This window comes from Dermacentor variabilis, chromosome 3, assembly GCF_050947875.1.
Source record: "Dermacentor variabilis isolate Ectoservices chromosome 3, ASM5094787v1, whole genome shotgun sequence".
Classification (NCBI taxonomy): domain Eukaryota; kingdom Metazoa; phylum Arthropoda; class Arachnida; order Ixodida; family Ixodidae; genus Dermacentor; species Dermacentor variabilis.
Window position 1 is genome coordinate 187,823,356 of NC_134570.1, and position 20,217 is coordinate 187,843,572.

The window sequence follows — 20,217 nt, forward strand, 5'->3', positions numbered from 1 at the left end:
TAACGCCAGAAGAAGTAAAGAAAGCCTTAGGAGCTATGCAAAGGGGGAAGGCAGCTGGGGAGGATCAGGTAACAGCAGATTTGTTGAAGGATGGTGGTCAGATTGTTCTAGAGAAACTGGCCACCCTGTATACGCAATGCCTCATAACCTCGAGCGTACCGGAATCTTGGAAGAACGCTAACATAATCCTAATCCATAAGAAAGGGGACGCCAAAGACTTGAAAAATTATAGACCGATCAGCTTACTGTCCGTTGCCTACAAAGTATTTACTAAGGTAATCGCAAATAGAATCAGGAACACCTTAGACTTCTGTCAACCAAAGGACCAGGCCGGATTCCGTAAAGGCTACTCAACAATAGACCATATTCACACTGTCAATCAAGTGATAGAGAAATGTGCAGAATATAACCAACCCTTATATATAGCTTTCATTGATTACGAGAAAGCGTTTGATTCAGTCGAAACCTCAGCAGTCATGGATGCATTACGGAACCAGGGTGTAGATGAGCCATATGTAAAGATACTGGAAGATATCTATAGCGGCTCCACAGCCACTGTAGTCCTCCACAAAGAAAGCAACAAAATCCCTATAAAGAAAGGCGTCAGACAGGGAGATACGATATCTCCAATGCTATTCACAGCATGTTTACAGGAGGTATTCAGAGGCCTGGAGTGGGAAGAATTGGGGATAAAAGTTGATGGAGAATACCTTAGCAACTTGCGATTCGCTGATGATATTGCCTTGCTTAGTAACTCAGGAGACCAATTGCAATGCATGCTCACTGACCTGGAGAGGCAAAGCAGAAGGGTGGGTCTGAAAATTAATCTGCAGAAAACTAAAGTATTGTTTAACAGTCTCGGAAGAGAACAGCAGTTTACGATAGGTAGCGAAGCACTGGAAGTGGTAAGGGAATACATCTACTTAGGGCAGGTAGTGACCACGGATCCGGATCATGAGACTGAAATAACCAGAAGAATAAGAATGGGCTGGGGTGCGTTTGGCAGGCATTCTCAAATCATGAACAGCAGGTTGCCACTATCCCTCAAAAGGAAAGTGTATAACAGCTGTGTGTCACCGGTACTCACATATGGGGCAGAAACCTGGAGGCTTACGAAAAGGGTTCTGCTGAAATTGAGGACGACGCAACGAGCTATGGAAAGAAGAATGATGGGTGTGACGTTAAGGGATAAGAAAAGAGCAGATTGGGTGAGGCAACAAACGCGGGTAAACGACATCTTAGTTGAAATCAAGAAAAAGAAATGGGCATGGGCCGGACATGTAATGAGGAGGGAAGATAACCGATGGTCACTAAGGGTTACGGACTGGATTCCAAGGGAAGGGATGCGTAGCAGGGGGCGGCAGAAAGTTAGGTGGGCGGATGACATTAAGACGTTTGCAGGGACAACATGGCCACAATTAGTACATGACCGGGGTAGTTGGAGAAGTATGGGAGAGGCCTTTGCCCTGCAGTGGGCGTAACTAGGCTGATGATGATGATGATGATGAATATATGCCCAACCTGTAAAAGTCCCACTGGGATTGACCAATATCTGAAATAAATAAATAAATAAATAAAATCACTCGCATTGAGGAACTGTTGGAGGACCGCGCGCTTACGTGCGAACCCGCGTCAGTTCCACTGCCAGACGGTTGTGTTGCCCGAGCTGATGGCCATGGCTGGGCTGAGAAAGTTCTAAAGTTGGAGGGAGTGCCACCGCGGAGGCCGCGAGTACAGCGACCGCTCGGGGCTTTCCTTGGGCTTCTATAGTTTTGCACAAGGTCTCAATTTGTCGGGCAACCTGTGACCCAATTGTGTGAAGTGAACGTTCGATGTGTGCTCCTAGAGCCCTGTGAGTGCACGTGACTGAGTTCGTATTTTTGCTCAAGTCTGTCGAGACGTGCCTGCCAGTCCTACGCCTGGGGGTCTTTGTCGGCCGGAGCTTTGCGTTTGTGTGTGGATCCGATGGAAGGTGTGATTGCCATAGGTACCGCCCTAGGTGCGACTGCTTGTCGATGATGGATGGATGGATGTTTTGAGCGTCCCATTTGGAACGGGGCGCTGGGTTGCACCACCAAGCTTTTGCTATTATGCTGCCTAATATCCTACCTAGGTCAAACAAGAAGAAAGAACACTGTGGTCTCCCACAACCAAATTTTCTTATCCCCTATTGCGAACTTTGCTTTTGTACGTCTCTGTTTTTTGACGTTTCCCTACTGTTCTTCCATCAATCCACCAACCTCCTCTTACTAATCCCTATTGCCGGACATGTTTACTTTTCCACTGCTCTCGTTGAACCCAAGAGCTTCAAGGGGGCCAGTGGTGCCTAAATCGCCCGCTGGGTAGACGTCTTCACATTCTAATAAAACATGCTCCATAGTTTCTCTAGCTTTACCGCAGCAAGCACATCCTTCTTTTTCCTTATTATATCTCGCTTTATAGATGCGTGTTCTAAGGCATCCACATCTCGCTTCGAAAAGTAATGGGCTTCCCTTTGAGTTATTATAAATTGTTTCTTTCCTGATTTCGTTTTTTCCTCTTAAGCAGTTACTCATGGCAGGTTTCTTTTCCATTGCCGCCACCCATGAGATTATTTCAGCCTCTTTGATTTCCCCTTGACGTTCTTTGTTGCTGTGTTGCCCACCCTACAGGCCGCATACTTGCTGTTAAGCTTCCTAGTTCTTCTCCTCCACGGTGAATCAATGTTTTTCCTGTACAGGTACCTCAACACTCTCACAGCCCATTTACTTTCTTCCGTATTTCTCAGTCGTTTTTCATAATCAATTTTACTGCGACCTTCCCTCACTTCAAAACTAGTCTAGCCCATATCACCCTGCACAGCTTCATTTGTAGTCTTCCCGTGAGCACCCAATGCAAGGCGTCCCACTGATCGTCGATTCCCATCCAGTCCTGATTGTACCGCTGATTTAAAGCAAACAACCGCATTTCCAAAAGAAAGTCCTGGAACCATTACACCTTTCCACATACCTCGGAGCACCTCGTACCTATTTTACCCATATAGCGCTCTGCTTCATTGTGGCTGCATTTCTCTTCTCCTTCACTGTTATCGGTTTTTCCTGTGTCTATATATATATATATATATATATATATATATATATATATATATATATATATATATATATATATATATATATATTGGCTTCGTTTATTCATATACCAAGGTATTTATATTCTGTTACCCGAGGTATTTCCTGGCCGTGCATTGCCACTGTCTGTTCAATATTTTCACTGAATACCATAACACCTCATTTTTCTAGCACTAAATTTCAAAACGTAAATTGTTGCCTTCCTGTCCACAGATATTAGCCAGCCGTTTCAAATCACTTTACTTGTTAGCTAGCAACACAATGACGTCCGCATAAAATAAAACTGGAAGCTGCTGCTCTACTACTGTACCCGCCTCTTTGTATGAGAGATTAAACACGATATTGCTTCCTTCTAGCGCCCTCTCCATCTTCACCATGTACATCATAAACAGCCATGGGGATAAAGGGCACCCCTGCCTCAGTCCCTTGTTGATATTGACACGTGTACTTGTTTGTCTTTATCGGGCGACACGTTTCACTGCCTAACAAATGTTATCACACAGCGCAGGACGCGCCTGCATGTATCGGAAGTTTCTGGAATGTTATCGATGATTCCATCCGCTGTCTGTGACCGAACCTTGTGTAATCTGATCGCGTGTGTGCGGGACGCGAATAACGTAGAACTTTGTGGAAGGCACGCGGGCCCCAGCGATTACACTGGAACATTCGATGACTATTGTATAAAAGCCGACGCGCTTGACCCGCTGATCAGATTTTCGACGATCGCCGACCGTGTTCGCCGCTATCGTTGTGCTGTAAGTGTAGCCTGTTATTGTGGGCACAGGTTCGCCCAATAAAAGCTAGTTTTGTCGTTCACAGTATTGCTACTGTGTTCTTCAACGTCACCACCACGTGACAATATCAACTTTCTGCTCGCTCCTAATCCTTCTCCATCAAACGCAAACGGTATTTTCTAGGTAAATCTCTCTCAAAAGCTGTAAACAATCGTCACCTAAACCTTCCCCTTCCAGAATATTCCACAAAATGTTGCGATCTACGTTGTCATAGGCTCCTGTAATGTCTAAAAAGGCCACACATAACGGTCTGCTTTCTATTCTGCTTGATATTTTTATACACTGAGTAAGAACAAATAAGTTATCATCCAAACGCCTATCTGTTCTGAAGCCATTCTGAAGTTCTCCCAAAATGCCATTCTTCTCGGCCCATCTTTGAAGCTTTAATTTGATTGCCTGCATTTCTAGCCTGTGTATTATCGATGTAATAGTCAACGGTCTATGAGTGAATTCTATCTTTCTGCCCCTTACCTTTATAAATTAAATTCATTCTACTTTGTCGCCAACTGTCTAGTATTCGCCTATCTTTGAAAGTTTTTTCCACTGGTTTTACCAGAGCTTCCTTACTTTTTGGTCCTAGTTCATTCATCAGCCTAACGGGAACCTGGTCTATCCCTGTGGCTGTGCGCTTAGCAACTTTCTCTTCGGCTTTCTTCCAGTTGAAATTAGTCAGCACCAGCTCCTTTTCCACCTGGATCTCTTTCATGCTCTTTTTTTTTTCTTCAAATACAACCTCGTCATTGCCTTGGAAAGATTCGGCTGTTATTTTTCGGATGTAATTTATTGCCGCTCCTCCTTACAGTCTGTTTCCATCTTCGTCTAGGATATGTTGTTGTATTGTTGTTGGCTTCCTGCCTAATAATATTATGTGGTTGCCACTAGATTTCTGGACGTCTGTCCATGGTGTTCTAACAAACCCACACTACAACATATGACATGGCAGTGCCTGGAAAGGCCTTCAAATATTACTAGTCCATACATAACTGCACATCCACTTATGTTGAATAGGCATTGGGAGGCATGGCTTGCGGACGAGGGAAAGCCAAGTGGCTCTCCTGGGCCAAGCCCAGTGAGCTGCTCGCGCCAGTGGAGCCCTGGAAAGTTTCTTTCCTTCCTTGCAAAATATCCTAGGTGCGGCCTTCTTTTTCTCACGTATTTCTGACAACCAACGTTCACTTTCACCTTTTAACTTTGCCTACACCAGTATTCGAGCCGTAGACTTTTCCTCCCGGCATATTTCCCCTTCACTGGCCCCACATGAGCGGGCAGCCGCGATCGCCGCCGTGCGCTCCGTTCCGTGCACAGCAGCCAACGCTGTGCAAGCTACGCACGAAGTACGGCCGAGAAGAGGTATCACTCCGCGCGTTCCGTCCGCGCTTCGCTGGGCGCCGACAGCGTTAGCTCGCGCGAGCATGCACGCGAGGCTCCTCTCGACGGGTTGCAAATAAAAAACCCGAAAAGAACAACAAAAATATAAAAGAAATGATCTTAACGCATTAGCCGTATACCGCAGTGTGCTTGTTTCTAAGAATTAAAGCTTGTTTCATTCAGTACTGAGCCTACATAAAAAAAACATTTGCGCACAAGTGCGATAAAAAAAGCATCGAACCTTATGAGTGCGAACGAAGTCACTGCAAGAAGTCTCTCTAGCCTCCACCGCGCTGACTACTACGTATGAAACGGAGTATGTATTGGCGGCGAGGAGTTACGGAGTCGCCATCTATTGGAAGCGCCTCGCTGGCGTAGTATGAGGGATCACGTGGCGCGCTCCTCGTAGGTTTTGCTGTCAGCGCTCACTGAAACCACCACGCGCGAGCTCTCCCGGATATTTCTGTAAGTATTTTCGAAACGAGAGAAGTTTTTTACTGTCTAAATAATAATCTTGGGCAAACTGAAAACACAGAATCGTTTACACACGCTATGTTTCTTTACCGAATACGTACAGTGAACGCCACTGCGCCCAGTCACCGCGATGGAGTCTCCCGAACCGGCTTCTTGCGTGAAAGGTAGGTAAACGCTGAGAGCAAACTATGTGAAATATGTTCTTATAGTGTTTTTATAACTAAATGGAGCGTAATAGAATGAAGCCTCAATGCGGCGATCGCACAGATTTTCAGCGACCGACTGCGCGTCTGCATGCTTGTCCGCGTACTGTTTCGCTTTCACCGCGTGCGTGTTTTCGCGCCGTGTCATGAGCTTTAGGCGGCAGAATATGAGCATTTGACAGCATACAAGCCACCATTGTTGCGTGGGCGCTATCAGAGCTATTCAAAAATAATTTCATTGCAGAGGCTTCGACGCCTACGGGGACTGTGATGTGCCGTTGCGACGATTCAATGTTTTTTTTCTTTTTCTAAATTCTTGGACGTTTCAATATTATTTCTCGAGTTGCGCCGCACTGTATGTTTATCGGTGTTCTCAGCGTGCGATTTCTCGCTGCTTCTTTTTTGCTAATCCAGTGCATTAATCCATAACACAAACATGACCCCATGCCATTCTTTTTTTAATGCGCTTCTTACCGCTATCTTTCCATTCCAGTGAACTTGACAGTATCTATAGCATCGACAAGTTCATAGACCAAACCGTCGTGACATTAGTCGGGCAGCGGACTCGGGCGCGCGTCTCAGTGCGCGTTTTCCGAACATCGCAGACCCGGCGCCGTAGCAGAAATCTTCCTCGCGTCTGTGCTTGCTGCATACCCGAGTTGTAGCCGATGACTGTTTGCCGGTTTTATGTTTTGCGAGCCAAGCTTCGCGTAGCTTCTTGTCCTGCGGTTACGTGTGAATAAGGCTGACACCGGGCTCCGTTGCGTAAGTCCGCCACTGCGGCACCGAGCAGTAGCCTACCATGTTGCGCGCCTTCAAAGGCGGCCACTACCTATTGAAGTGCTTTCAAGCGTTGTAAAGGAGACAGTCGAAGCGGGAAAATCTCGCCACTAAATGAGGACCGCAGCGTACGAGGGAATTTAAACTCTCGTTTTCAGCTCGCTTCGCGCTCCCGAAGCTGCCGACGCGGCCGCTATGTTCACGTGATCCCTAATAGAACGTCACGCCGACGGTGGCGCCAGCTTTTCCAGTGGTGGAGCTCGAGGCCAATAGTTCGCGTTGATGCGAGAGGCAGCGCGAAGGTCAATTCGATCGCTGCTGCTGCCGCGCTTCCTCACTCCAGCGTTTTGACAGCGAGTTTGCGCAGTTATCGAGTGAGATGTGTTCGAGTTTGCTAGTGAGCGCGGAACACTATGCTTGCTAATTTAGTTACTATGCCTATTTTTACAAGTTTAAACGGCCTATAAAACTACTATCCTTACTTCCTACAGCTGTCCACTAATTTGCTGTCGCAATCGATGCTTCGCCTTATTCGGGCGAAACTACGACTTTTTTTGAAATATTTCTAAATGTACAACATTCCACGTTTCCTTTTCGTACGGGAACATTTGTTGACCTCGTAGGGCACGTATTCTAGAGCTTCTCTGATTAAAGGTTTAGCAGCTTCGCTGGCCTACATTGTGTTTTTCGTGCTTGGCCCATTTGATGCACCATTGTAAGCAGGAAACTTTAGCTATTACGTATGCACAACCTGGTCATTGTGTAAACAGTGGTATTATACATGGTGGGTGCGGTATGCGTATTGACAAAAAAAAAAAAAGAATGCGGGCTCTGGTGTGCACAGCAACGCCCTGTGACCATATTGGCTTGCACAATATGGTTGCTGCCGTTCAAACTTTGCAAGCGAACGCTACGCCAGTTTTCTTATGATGAAAATGGTCTAAAAACACTGAGCACATAAAAATCTGGTGACACTATATAAGAGTTCTGGCCAAAGAGGCACTATAATTTATCTAGAAACTATGGCCTCTCTTACTTTAATCGTTAATGTATTAAAAGATGACTAGAAAACGGTGTGCCTAACGCTAAAGATTATGCGCCAGAAAAGGCGGATAAAAATTTACATAGAAAAAGATATTTTACCCCCTCCCCGCAAAAAACATTATTTTTTTATGAAAATAAAAATTTAAACAAAAAGTGCATTGCAGTTTGGGGAAAAATGCCAAGGATGTGTGCACCCTAAGCATATAAACGCAGCGTGAACATGCCCGTTTATGCCGAAAGCCATTATTTTCTGATATCGCTTTTTCTCTGGCAAGGTGGCTTGCGCTTACAATTGGGCACAGTAGTGGGCCAATCAAGGTCGAAAAATAACAAGCCAAAAAACGTGCTAAATTCATCGTGCTGACTGTTCGTTAAATATAGCCCAGGCTTCCTCACTGATTTCTTTAGCCCATTACTGGTAACGCTGCAGGAGGCTAACAGATCGCAGAGCGAGGGTGAATTAATCGACAGTTGGAAGCACTGGAACACGTAATGTGTCAAATCAGGCCTGCGGAAGTCTGCAAGGTGGATGAAAGTTATAAAAGGGAAGATTGGAAATTCACCCGTTTTGTAGCACGAAGCTACTGAATAAACTAAGGCGGGGTTCTCAAGAAAAGCTTCACAGTTAAAAAAAGTTCGCCCTGGTCCGCCTTGGGCCTTCCGTACAACTTATTTGCCATGATTTGTCATTATACTCAGCTAAGAGAACATTCACACTGTTCGCCGCTTTTCTAATTTTCTGGCAACTAGGGGCGCTATAACGTAAAACAATTCCAAAATTTTCTATTCCAATTCTGCAATCAGCCCACCGCGATTGGTCAAAAACTTTTTTGGACCACCCACACTTCACCTGTCTGTCAAGCGACGTCATTGAAACTGCGATAGCTCTGCATGTCATATGACGTGTACACACTGATTATGCATAATTTGACCGAACAAAACAAAAATAGTTATTTCTGATTCGACGCCTTTTTGCCGTTAACCCTCGGCTATTGGTCAAACGTTTTCGGGCTGCACCCACTTCACCTGCCTCTCACGCGACGTTACAAACCGCAAAAGCTTACCGCGTCAAAGTGACGCGTACGCGTTAAATATGCATTAATATGCCGAACAAAACTGAATTTTCTTCTGAATAGCCGCAGGCTGCCCCGTTCTGAAAGGAATAAAAGATGGCTGCCGCCGATCGCTCCGGCACTGGCTACTCGCCTCTGCCGGAGAGTATGGGTTTATTTGCGCGTAATAAAGCTTTTTGCGTGGCCGTGTAACGTTTTCGAGAACATTCGGCACGTTTAGGACCTCGTTCCGCGAACTCTTCTTTGCTGAGGATCGTTTTAACATCATTCTTAAGCTTCCGTTGCATGCCGCCGCGATTGTTGACGAATCACCGCAAGCTAAGTAAGAGAAAGCGGACCAATCGCAGACGCCGGCACCACCCTCTTCATCCGGTTATCTATATTCAGTGCAGTGGCTCGGCCCCATCGAATTCCTCTCCACTTGAGCACGCTCCTCGCCTTTTGTGAGCCAATAAGATAAGACAAGCCGCTCAGTGCAGGCAATGTTATTCGTTTTTCAAGCAAACAAAAGTGACCTCCTATGAACGAGGGGAGCATTTGATTGGTTTGTTCAGACAATCCTGCGGGTGACCGCCCGATGCTTGCGTCGACGGTTACGCAAATTTGACGTCAGGAGATTGGAATAGAAACATATTGGAATAGTTTTACGTTATACGGCCCTAACTTGGAAACTTGGAAAGAAAAAAGCCGCAGCTTCGCCCTAAAGGCGGAGCATCGATTACAATTCCAAATTAGTAAACAGCTATACAAACGTATAACTAAACAATGTCAACTTTGTAATCTTGTGTTTGTTGTCTGAAAATGTTTTCACGCTGTTTCTTTGCGTGTTCTCGTGTACCGCTGCCAAAAATCCTCTGTAGGGTGCGTCGGCCTCGTCATGCCTTCCCATTGGCTTTATGCCGGCGCACCCAACATCCGAATGATGTTAAATAAACATATTGTATTGTATAAACTTGTAAGGCATTTGCTTACTAAATTGACAAGCATAATGTTACGCGAGCACAAGCAAACGTGAACATTATCTCACTCGATGACCGCGGAAACTCGCTTTTCAAACGCCGCAGTGAGGAAGCGTGGCAGCAGCAGCAGCGAATGAATTGATCTTCGTGCTGGCTCATCGCTTCAACGCGAGCTAAGCGACGAAAACACAGCGAACGCGAAGCTATCAGCACTCGGCGGACTCTGTCCCCATCGCAGATCGCTTTCAAGCTAGGGCCCGCGCGGCCCGTCATGTACAGCAGCAGCAGCAGTAGAACTCCCTCCGGTGACTTGCGTGCGACGGAAGACGGCGCGCAAGATTGAGCCGCTATTGTCGGCTGACTCTCGCAAGCTTTCACTCGCGCATGGAGCATACGGCGCGCGCCGATGATGTTCCCTTCGACTTTATATAGAACATCACAACGACGCCGACGACAGAAATGCGCCAGGAGTGACCATATAATTGATATCGCAAAAATAAAACAAATAACTTAGGCGTGTGTACATACCTAGGAATACGATGCTAACATGACAGCCGTGGAGTAGTTGTTATAATGCTCGGTTTCAAACGGTTGCCTGAAAGATTGGCTGAAAAGCCTCAGCAGTTGGCGCTTCATGTAAAAAAAAACCAAACATGCATTCATTTAGATGGAAGATGTACCCATCATAGTGCACAGGGGTTTCGCGTCGCTTTTTAGATAAGTGCGTGTCATCTGTTAGTGTTGTCAGTAGGTTGACGGTGGGTCATTCTACAGCGAGTTCGATCACAACTGCTACTTGGAGTAAAATGTACTCCGTTGGAAAATTGCGCAGTGATGGGTAAAAAAACAGCTGCTGATAGCGAGCATGTCCTTATTGTACAAATAGTGCCATGCAGTTTCTACAGAAACCAGTGATCCATTGGAAGGCGCACTGTATCCAGACGATAGTGGATTTCCTTACTGAAACCGCACTTTCAATTATAGCGCATATCTCCGATATACGCCTTTCGATAGATTCCAATGCCAGAAACAGGAATTCGCGGTGTTCCGTATGAAAGCACACCTCAGGCTCCAACGGGAGCACAGTGATAATCGTGCCGGTGACAACCACGGCTGCAGGAACGACGACGACGACAACGACAGCTCGGAAGAGGGCCCGACGGTTGAGATATCGCGAACACAAGATAAAATCCAGCCGAGTCGGGTTAAGTTGCCTGCGTCATCTCCTTCTGGGGAGAGAAACTTGATAGTGATATATATTTGATGAGGGCTGAGGAGGACCTGCTAGAGTCGCCACAAAGGTTGGCTGAAAAATCTGAACAGTTGGAGCTGCATGTAAAAAAAAATGCATTCATTTGAAAATGGTAGGTGTATCAATCACTGCAGTGGCAATCCGCGTCGGTTTTTAGGTAAGTGCGTGTCATACGTTAGTGAATTGTTAATAGGTTGGCCGTGGGTCATTCTACAGCAAGTGCGCGTCTATAAGTAGTGGGCGCGAAAATGTGGCACCCGCAGTTTAATGCGGAAGGAGAGATCGTTCCATGAATCCGGGGGGACGGGGCGACAGGCTCGACGTTCATCCACCATTGCAGGCCAATACCGGCGCGGCAACTGTTTGCGACGCACAACCGCGGGCACTGGAATATTGCGTTGGCCCAACTGGTGCTGCGTCCGCGGAGTGCAATGCAATGCAGGCATCTATCGGGCGCTTCGCACCACAGCGACGTGCGCCGGGCGTACGGTATAGAGAGTGACGGCCAGAGGCTGCGCAAGGATATCGCGGGTGAAAGAAGTGATCCCCGAATGGAAAAGGAGGCCGAGGATTACGCGGCTCCAATACTTGGACTCGATCGCTTTCCCTAATTTGGCGCCACTGGCAGCTACCGCGAGGCTAAACCTAAGGAATTGCGCTGTCCCCGGCGAGCCCGTGACAGGGGCGACGCGCAGCCGCTGAATGACGGCGCGGACGTGACGCGGCAAGCAAGAGACGAGACAGGGAAGCGGTTGATGAATGGCGTCAGCGGCCGGCTGCCTCCAACGAAGCGGTGTTTTAATTGTTTCGGGCATCGATGAGTGACACGCGGCCAGAGGTCGCGAAATTACGGCGTAAATTAAAGCGGCCAACAGGATTCTACACGCAGCAAAGTCGCCCGTTTGAGAGGGGCCAAGTGAGTTGGCAGAACGAGCTGCGGCCCCGCTGGCGTTCTTCTATGAAAAGATTGAGTTCTAGGTAGGTGTATATTTGCTTTCAACACTGGGGAAGCCGTTCGATCAGTGGTTGCGATAGCGCGTGCTTGCGCCGCGTTCTCTGCGTGAAACTCGCGCAAAGAATGTGATAAGTTCTTGACCGTTATGTGCTTCTGTTTCAGGTTATACGCGCTCAAGTTTTGTTGCGCATAATTATTGGGGGGGGGGGGGGGGGCTCATCGCAGGCATATTGCGGCAGGCAGGCAGGCAGGCGGGCAGGCAGGTAGGCGGGCAAGGTAACGGCAGGGTAGGTAGGTTCCTGTCTCGCATTGTTTCGGGCCTCTCTAAGAATGTATATATATAAACCTCGGCGTACAAGCACAACTGCAAGACGCTCTAACCATTAATTAGGCCGCACGACTGCGCGCTTATTTCTCCTCTCGCGCAAGCTGTATATAGCTCAGTCACAGACGACATCTGGTGCACGGTGTGGCACGTCGCGTGTACACCAATAGCCCGCGCAGCGGCCGCTTTCCATTCGGTCTCCAGCTCGGTCTTGTCACTGTCTTTCGCTCGCTTCACGGCGAATATCGACAAGTAGCCAATAAACGGGCGAGCGCGCCAGTTTCTCACATTTCTTCCCTCGTGGCCGCTAGCGCTTTGAGACGCTGTGCCAGGTTGCACCACCTTCGGGATCGGTCCAAGTCGTAGCGAAACAGGTTGAAATATTTATTCGAGTATGCAAAAAAAGTCCAAAATTACCTTCTGAGGAAGCTGCGCTGTAGTGGGAGACTCGGGATTAATTTCGACTTTCTGGGGTTCTTTAACGTGTACCCAATGCACGGTACACAAATGTTCTTTTTTTTTTTTGCATTTCGCTCCCATCGGGTAGTAGGCGCCGCGGCCGGGATCGAACCCTCGACCTCGGGCTCAACAGTGCAGCGCCAAAGTCGCTGGACCACCACGGACCGTGGCACGCAGATCGAGGACCCGCGAGGAAGAGGGAGAAGCCAATTGGACGGCGGGCGCCAGCAACAGTTCTCACTGTGCAACCGACCGAGAAAATTAGCACATCGCTTGGCTGTATGTCTTAGACAAGAAATAAATCCAGTTATCACTTCGATCCAGTCTCCTGCAATTTATTCGGTAGGTCGCAGCTACATTGAACTTGTACATTGTATTACTGTCGAACGTACCCTGCTTGATTTTTTTTTTTTTCGTTGTATACGCTCAAGTTCTGCGTTCGAGTGCCAACTATACTGAGTCCACTGTTGGCATAGACAATCCAAAGAAGCGTAAAACACGGCCTTTTCAGAGCGGTTGGGTAAACTTCGGAACGTTCAAAGCTCCGCGAGCATTCCAGGTGATCACAGACATCTTTATAGCCTCGCCTGCATCTTGGCGGTGATTTGTACATCGCGTGAGTCAGTAGATAAACGCATTTTTTTAATAATATACTTCGCCAGAGATGCCTACAGACCTCGACGTCCCAAATGACCGGAAAAGAAAACAACATATGTTATTCATCTCTGCCCCTTTGGCTGCACCACATAAATGCATAACATTTCGTTTATCAAATTTTGTCACAAAGCTTCACTTTGTTCATTTCGTGGTGCTCACTGCTGCCACTTTCTGAGCTTTTGTGCGAGTGGATGTGTGTGCGCCATTTTCTTTTCTCGCTGTCCTTTGGTCTCTTGTTACACGTTAAACATGTATAGCAGCGTTCCAAGCCTTTGCTTGGCTATAAACCTTTCCAGCTAGTATTGAGGTTTATCCCACCAGCGTGCATGCATTTCTTTTCTACCGGTTGATATTACGGTTTCCTTGCGATACACTCGCGTAATACGCAAATTATGTGCACGGTGGGTGGTCTATGTGGCGTGAATAAAGCACTCACGACGGTAGTGCGTGTTCGAGAGGCTATATTGGCCTGTAGACAAGCGGCCTGGCATGACGCAGTACCGACACTTTGAACAGTTTATGTGACAGTACCCACATACAAAATATCGCATCTTTTTGTTCGCTGTACTGTAGATCGTCACACGCAATATGCCTAAATTGACCGGCGCGCACGTGAGGTGAAGATAACGGGCCACGAACATTCAGACAAGCGCGAAAAAAAAGAGAAATAATTGCAGGAGAAAAATGAACACGATTGAAAATGGCGTTGCTTTGATAACAATAGTAATACCTTACTGCACAAAGTTACAAGGAAATAGTGCACAAATCAACCTTGACAAAGCTATACAGGTGCCTTGACAATGGCTGGCAGGCAGCACAACCGAATTAATTTTAATTCGCCTACAATTTGCATTACTTGAATTTCCTAACAGGGGGGAAAATAAAACGTGATTTCTAACCAGAAATAAGATGCTGAAAAGGAGGGAGTGACTCCCTGATTTCACTTGATTAATTTAGGCGTTCTCGCGGGATAGCAGTGCTACAGAGGGAAAAAAAAAAAGAAAAGCTGAACGACAATATCGACTTAAATTCTGAAGGAACTCGTGGAACTTTGCAAAATGCATAGACGCCCGTGCAGCGTGGGGCATTCGGAAGTGCAAGCCAGGGCACCGGCGAGATCGGCTCCGAGGAAATCCGAGCAGGGCGCTCGATCGGCCTTTCGCGTCGAAGGCCCGCGTAATCCGCTCGCGTGACCGCACGCGCCATTTGCGCCCGAGTAAAGCTAGCTGCGGCCTTAATTAGCGACTAATTAGGGTCGCCACCCGTCGCGCGTTTCGCAAGCGCAGCAGCCTGTCGCGACGAGAAACTTTTACTCGCTTTTTGAGTGTCTTCTCAAGTTTTAGGTGTACTTCCAGTTTGGACAGGATCGATGTAGCGCTATATTTGGTGCCCTGTAAGTTAAGTTATTGCTATTATTACTTTTCTTGCGCTTTCACTTACAGAGTTTTAAGGTCGCGTCCCAGAAGCAGAGGCGATAACGAAAGTCGATCGATCCTCAGCGAAAACAAAAGAAATAATAAAAGAAAGCAGATGTCCACGCGGAAACGCTGTCACCCTGTATAATTAGCGCCCATATTCAATCCCATCGCCGTGACAGAAGCTATGTGCTCAGCAGCCGTGTTTTCACGGCGCGCGGTTGCTTTTAAAAGAGGATCGTCTCGCATGCCTCCTGCCTTTCACTTTGAAGTCACTGTTCCGGTGACGTCAGCACTGTGTCGGGAGCGAATGACCGGGTGTATGCGCCTCTCTGCTAGCTGACATCCATCAACGCTTTTTTACACGTGTTGCCAACTCAAAAAAGGCCGTGTGCCAAACCGCTATCTCTCTTCTCCACTCCTGTGTGAAAGGAAGAATATTGTCATTCGTGTCTACGTGGCAGTCATCGAACAAATTCATTGTCTTGTGACCACTGTCGTCGTCGTAAGCCTTCTTGACCACTGGCGTCATCATTATCGTCACCTTTAGTAAACTGCAGGAGAGGCGTCTCTCTGTGTATGCACTTTATTGAATTACGTTTTGCGCGAGTTGCTGTGAAGTCGCTAACCTTATCATTCCGGCCGTCTCTCTGCCGCCTCGATTGCGCCGTCCCCTTATCTTGGAATGTGAGCAGTTCTGGGCCCGAATAATCGGCGCCTATCCTTGATGAGCTTGAAACAGATGCTGAAACCTAGTCTCGGTACGCAGGCCCATATCGAGTGCTGCGGGCCGTTACTCCAGTTACGCACGAAATCGGCCCAGTCAGTACCAGTGCCTCATCGGCCCCCAATTCCACTGAGCGGCTGTGCATGTCGCACGCCTCAAATCGTATTACTCTCTTGTTATCACCGATATTTAGACGTACCGGGACGGTGCTTCTGCCGCCGGGGATAATGATGCGTGGATAATGCCTGTCTGGATCTTGTGGACGATGAGCGCGGGCGCCCCGACGAAGATGACGAACGCTATCTGGCTCTCGAGCTGTCGGCTGAACTGGCCAGCGCTGCAGTTATGCTTTATAAGTACGTATATTTTTTAATAGTCTCCAGTTCTTAATCTTTCGGTCGTGTAACAATATAGAGCAGGAAACTGGAGTGTTAGTCAAGGAAATAGTTTCCTCGTAACTAATTGGAGGACCGAATTTCTCGACCAAGCAATGTCCGCCTCTCTGAATAATCTAGCTCCAAGATTAGAATGAAGTTATCCGCAACGAGCGATTTTTAAAATTCCGCAAAACATAACTATGACCTCCCCGTATAGACAGCAATCATGTTTTGATTGCGCGAAAAAAAGGCATTATTATCATTAACATTACATTATTATCATGAGCGCACGACAGATTTATCTGTTATGATGACTTAGTTGAAAATAGCGCTTCCCTAATTTCAAGGAGGGCTTTCCTAAAATATAGTTAACATAATAATAATAATAATAATAATAATAATAATAATAATAATAATAATAATAATAATAATAATAATAATAATAATAATAAAATCTTCTGCATGTAACCTCTCACTCTGCAGGAAATCTAGCAAGGCTTTGTGTTGACAGTTATATTGACTGCACTTGCTGAATAGCTCTTGTCCCCAGTGCCGTTTCTTTACTTCCGTGGTACATGTGCTTGTTGGCGCTTCCTTACTACGTCCTGTTTAGAAAGGACATTTTCCTTTCATTATGTTTGTGCGTGTTCGCATCCTTGTTACCATTTCGCTCGCTTAGGTCGAAGCCATCCGTACAGTAAAGCACTAACTCTTTTTCTTTTCCTATCTTCATTTGTTTTATTGAATGTGCGTGTACGCGTTCTTGGCATCATGCGTGACGCCTGCAGCTCCTCTTCCTGCCGGCAAACAGCACATAGCAAAGATAGGCCGGCTCCAGCAAAAAAAAAAAAAAAAAACGAGCAAGCACGAGAAGAAATGCATAGTGAAAAAGGGCTGGCTCAAACAAATGAAGTAGAATATTAAAATAAAATGTAAATAAAAGTCGCAACGCGCTAACGCATAGTTCACATAAAGTTAAAGTAATGTTCACGTAAAGTTCAAAACACTCAATTTGCATAGCGTGTATTATTATTATTATTATTATTATTATTACTATTATTATTATTATTATTATTATTATTACTATTATTTGTTTTGAACACATATGTACATTTACCAGGAAAGGGAAAGCGAGGAGCAGGCTAGCAACTGCCACCGGAAGAGACACAACGCCTGCCTACTCTTTAGAAGGGAGGCGACAGCAACACAGAAATGGAAGATAGGAAGGAAGGGAGGAAAGAAAGAGCCACAGGACAAATCTAAAAGAATGAAGTCGAACACACAGTAGGGCCGGTCACTGAAGGTCACGCCACTACAGCATGGTAAATAGAAGAAATAGTATCGGCACTACAAGCGTGAACCTATGTTAACTCTAGAAAAGTAAGAAGGACGCGATGGAGCCTGGTCACGTCGAGAAGCAGCACAACCATTGGAGCACAAACATTCGTCGAGTGTCGTGCACGGCACGCAGGTCAAGGAGGTGACAGTCCCACACTAGCGACGTGCGCTGCGCACTGAAAGCGGGACACTCCAACATCAGGTGTTGAAGTGTCTCGCAGCAGCCGCAAGACGTACACGATGGACTTGCCACACGTCCTTGTCTGTATAAACGTTCGCGCACGTTCACGAAGTCAACGCTCAGCTTGAGTATTAGCGCTCTAGCGCGAGGAGGCAAGCCTCGACCGCGAACACGGGGCGGGAACGTTCCATTTGCGACGCGCTGGTCTGGATGCGGCTGGAGTAGGTGGCTAGGCGAGCGTCACCAAGCTTGCACAAAATTTCAGGGCAGTCACAGTTGTTATGAGCGCAAGTTGAAGCCAGCAGATCAGCCTCTTCATTTCCGGCGATTCCTGCGTGTGAAGGTATCCCTCCAGCAATCAGAGGCACCCCACGTGATGAAATTTTGTTTGCAGAGTCAGTAATGCTGCGCACAACTGGGCAGACAATCTGACTGCGTTGTAACCTGCTAAGGGCAGCACGGGAGTCCGTAAAGATGGTAATCTTTGATGTGGTTATCTCCTCCTGCACGTATTTCAGTGCAACATTAATCGCTGCTAGCTCCGCAGTTGTTGACGAAATTGGATGAGGTATTTGAAAGATACGTTGTACTTGAGTCGAAGGGAAGAAACAAGCTCCATAGGCGCCTTGACCGTCGCTGTGTACAGGCGCATCTGTGAATACTTGACGATAATCTGGAAATCTTTCGAACATGTGAGGCTGAGCCAACTGGAATATTGCCGAAACAGGCATATCAGACTTTCTGCGTATGTCAGGGATTGTGAGGTAAATGGTGAAAGAGAAGGAGATTCTTGATGATGGGAAGGAAAGGAAATGGTGAATATGTGTTTCGTGATATCTTTTGGAGGAGGAGGCGTAACTGAAGCATCATGTTTAGAAATGTCAGTGGTATTCATAAATAATGCCGCCACTTTTCCCATGCGAGATAACGGGCTGTGAATGAAACGATCAAGGAGCGATTAACCATTCGATGCGCGGTGCAGACGCTCAATATGATATAGAGCTCTCCGGTCTGCTTGCAGTCTCAGGGGTAACCGATGCGCTTCTGTGAGTAATACAACAGATTGCGCCTCACGAGATAATCCAAGCATTAGTCGAAGGGCAACACGATGGTCTCGTTCCAGTTGGGTCATTAAACTATGTGGTATATTCAGGACTGGTAACGCATGCATCATGCCTGAGTGTGCAGATGACTGGTACACCTGGAGAGCCGTTGTTTGGTCGCAGCCAGCACCTCTAGCAGTCAAGGCGGCCACATACATAAGGAAGGAGTGCGATTTGCGTCGTACAAATTTAACGGACCTCTTGGATTACAAATTTAGCGGGTCTCTTGGATTACCACAGGGGCAAGTTTGAAGAAGAAATCATTGAGTTTCTGTTGGAGATAGCATTCAGGCTTACCATCGCGTCGACGGCCATGAAAGCTACTGCCGTAGTCTTGATGCTACTGTATATGACAGTCGCTTCACTTGACGACGATGCCGGAGACGTCCGTCTTGGACGGCAGTGCTTGGCAAGTATGAAAGCATCCGGATCTTCTGATCTTGGGTCAGAAAGCTCATAATCAGCAGCGTGGGATCCTACTGTTGAACTGAGCCGCTTCGGAGCCGGGGGCAGTCTATGCTGACCGCCAGACGAGTCCAAGACCATATCTTCCCTGGCAACCTCCGCAGGGAGGATCTCCCAGCAGAGTAGGAGTATTCAGGGTTCAGCACAAACGTCGTTACTGAAATGTTACTGAAATGAGCTCCGCATGACGCAGGATTCGCCAAGCAGTCGTACATGTATAGTACGAATGAAGCCTTGCTGTGAAAGGCGTTGAATAACAGAATTGTCGCATGTGCCCAAGCCTACAGCTAGCGCCGGTCATACTCTCAGCTCGGTCCCTTTTAAACTGTTGTCTTCTCTAGGCCTTTTCTGCGCATCGGTACGATGCTTCTTCGGAGGGGTAATAATGCCGCCAGCATTACGAGAACGGAAACACGCCCACCACATCCTAGCTATGGACCAAAGAGCCTCCACACCACAAGCGTCAAGCAAGGCACCGCCTAGGCACGTGGCCACACCACGTGCTGACAGACTGGCGGCTCGTGCACCAGGATCGGATGACAGGCACGCGACCGGAGGTGTCGAAGAGGAGAAATACATTCGGAGAAGCGTAGCTCGAGCGACATGGCGTCGGATGGAGCCCGTGCCTGGCGCATGCTGAGGGTCTTGCTGATAGGACCTCGTGTGCAACGCCAGGTGCTCGCAGCAGCTATCTCTGTCGGCATCTCCGCATCTACTCTGGCGGAGTTACTAGCTGACCGGTTTACCGCCCGGCCCATGGTACAGTGGGTCCTGCCTCCACTAGCTACTGGGCCTCGGCACCTTCTCCCCACTTGTCACTACTCGGAATGGGTGCTCGAGCAGATTGAGGCTCTTTGCTGCGATCCCATCCGGGTGCATGAGCTGAAGGCCGCCCTAGGACGAAGCAAGCGACGGAGCGCTCCAGGAGCCAATGGAATCACGTTCAAGATGCTTCGGAACCTGCAAGATGCAGAGCAAGATCGTCTCCTGGAGTGCTTCAACACCATCTGGAGCACTGGGGCTCTCCCGGACAGGTGGCTCACCGCGATGGTGGCGCCAATCCTTAAGCCACGGAAACCTGCATTGGCACCCTCCTCGTACAGGCCAGTGTCTCTCACCTCTGCCGCCTGTAAGGTGATGGAGATGATTGTCCTGGTACGC

At 47.5% G+C, this 20,217-nt stretch overlaps 1 pseudogene; it reads right to left on the reverse strand.

Annotated features, from left to right (window-relative positions):
* LOC142574952 (uncharacterized) overlaps nucleotides 1-19,137 on the reverse strand; it is a 30,101-nt pseudogene extending 10,964 nt beyond the window's left edge.
* Nucleotides 19,138-20,217: the final 1,080 nt, after the last annotated feature.